Source organism: Gobius niger (assembly GCF_951799975.1).
Source record: "Gobius niger genome assembly, chromosome: 15".
Lineage (NCBI taxonomy): Eukaryota > Metazoa > Chordata > Actinopteri > Gobiiformes > Gobiidae > Gobius > Gobius niger.
Window position 1 is genome coordinate 7,541,509 of NC_136866.1, and position 2,890 is coordinate 7,544,398.

Genomic DNA, 2,890 nt, shown 5'->3' on the forward strand with positions numbered 1-2,890 from the left:
ATTGCCATCCGAGCAGCATTGATACGGGCTCAGTAATATTGTTGCAGCTGCAAACAAGGAGTGCAGATAGATGAGTATCCGACCATGTGTGTCTGTGTTTGTTTGGTCAGGATTTGGGGTTATGAGTAATGTTTGTTGTGGTTTGGCACGCTGAGGGTGCAAATTATAAGCGCGGCAAGGCCCATATGCGTCACCTGTAAAAGGATTTAGGGCAGAGGCGTACATGGGACAGGTACAAAGAGGTTCCTATTGGAGTCGGAATCACACAAAACATAGTAAAATCAGCAACTACGGATTTGAGCCCCATCTGAATGAATGAGCCTCGGGCAATGCGACTTGTTTGCATACAGTCAAATGTGACTTTGATGGAACGTTTTTGTAAGTCAGTGAACACCTTGAGCCTCAAGTTTAAAGCAAATGCAGTCAGCTACATTTAGGCCGAACAAAAATTCAGTGGTTATGGCATATTTTCTTCTGCAAACGCGAAAAAGATGCAGGACTATATTTTTTACGCAAACCTGGTGACTTTTGTTTGGATTGAAGTTGTTTGTTGAAGCTGAATGAGTAAGAAAGTGACACGTCGATTTGGTGACTTTATGTAAACAGAGCTTAAAGCCGCACTATGCAACTTTTCACCTAAAAACAAGAGTTCGCTTTAGTGGGTATTTGAAATTTCAACAACCCAGCGGCTGGTTTGGCTTGGCGCCTTTGTTTTCCATCCCGGTGCCTCCTATGATGCTTCAGGATCAATTCTATTTCAGTTTTTTTTAGGATCTCTGTAGGTTTTCAGAGTGGAATTTATATCTAACTCGATTATTGAAAAAAACGATTATTTGTTGCCTCTAAAAAAAGTCTATCGTTATGTTATTTATGAATCAAAAAACTATGCTGAATATTTTCTGTTTTCTGAACAGTCATATAATACAACTGATTTCAAGTATGTCTCGATTGAGGAGAGGTCTCTCACACCTGCCCCCTGCTGGCCGGCCCTCACACCTGCACAAGTAAACTGAGCAGCGCGGGCTGATGACATCATCCCACAGCGCTGTTTGTTTTTATGTCAGGCAAAAGCATGAGCCATGGCACGTGAAGGGCAAATAAGCTCAGCGGTATGAAATAATGCAAGTTGGGGGGGTTGGAATGCATTGTGCTGAAGTGCTGTGTGTTCTCTAAAGTCAAAACTGTTGTCTACTGTATTTTGTGTTGTTTTGTAGTTCTGTCTTGGCGTTAGTTTGCCAAATGCATTGCAACTGTTGAAATTGTTACGCATTGTTTGTTTGTCTGTTTGGGTTTTTGAATAATTAAGTAAAATTGCGATTCTGATTATGCTAGTGTTGTAAGCGTTTAGTGCAACAATCAAAATCGCAATCAAATTTCGATTAATTGCACAGCCCCATATGCAACCATGGATACGGTTCAATTAGCAGTGAAAATCTAAAAAACTATTTTTAAGCAGCCGCTGGGTCACTGACAGGTCAAATATGTATTAATATAAACTTGTTTGTCTGTTTCAAGCTCACAGTCCCGTGACTCTAAACATTTGTGGGGGAAACTCCACTGTCTGTCCCTGTTCTGAAACAATGAATTAGTGCTGTTTGATTTCCTAAATTGATTCAATGCTGCGTCAATCGGGTACTGAAAATCCATTGCACACATATTTTTCCAATGTGTGCCCATTAAAGACTGTCCCCTTGCACTACACAAACGTCTGACCACAACACCTATGATGACTATACATCTTTCTATATTGCTCCAAATTCTTTTACACAGCGCCTACGTGTCCTAATCCCTATTGAAGAAACAAACATTGCTAACAAACGCTCAGCAGATCTTCCCCTGGCACCGATGTCGACTCACATTTGGGGATTTCTAGTCTAGTCATTAAATGTTCTTGTCCCGTCCTCCTTTCTCATCTGACTTCATTTGACTGACAAATGAGTATGCAAATGCAAAGGAGCCGCCTGTGTACAATACATGCTCCATCACGTCTCCCCTCATCCACCTGAGACGACCAAGGCGACGGCGAGGAAGACCAGCACAGGCCATTTTTTGCATATACAGGAAAATGGGGGATTATATGTGGTCACTGATTTGTACAAATTGCATCACAAAAGAGTCGCCCTTCCCCTCTCTAGTTGCAAAACACCTTTCACTGCTTCTCCGGGGCCTGCGTCTATCTTCCTTCATGCGCCTGTGCGGCTGCTGAGGAAGTTCACACCAACAGGGGAAGTGTGTAGTAAAAAATATGTCAAGATATGTCAAGTATTGTTCACCTCATCCAGAGAGAGTTTCCCCTTTTTGTGGAGTCGTAGTAAGGAGCACGCACATGCCGCTGAGATGGGTTTAATCACGTTATACGGTTCCTCCTGCCGCCAAAAAACTTCCCTCAAAATAAAATAAATGATTCCTCTTTTTAGCAAACTTCTCTATGTCAAAGTAATTACATGAAATATTAGTTTTGTGCAACAGTGAACCTTTATTCTACCAAACAGTGTTGTGTTTGTTTAGTTCACCAGCTAGAAACTTTTTGGTCAAATAAAAAAAAATTAATCATTGTCATTGAAAAATAAAAAACAAAAAAAGAACGGAGAGAAATAAAAAGAACTGAAGATTTTAAACGCGTCATCATTAATCAAAGTGTGTCTAGCCCAGATCAAAAATCAATATATTCAAGTACTAAAGAATAAAATGTTGGACTACATACAAACTATGCACAGTGCACGTTATTATAAAAGGAATATCCTGGGACAAAAGAGCTAATAACCTTTGAAGCACTTTGCTTTGTCATTGCATCATGTACGAGTGCTTGAACCACGTTTGTTTTTGTGAATCAGGCGTGCGCATGTCCATCAGTGACCTACAGCCACTGTCCACTTCCTGCTGGCGCCAT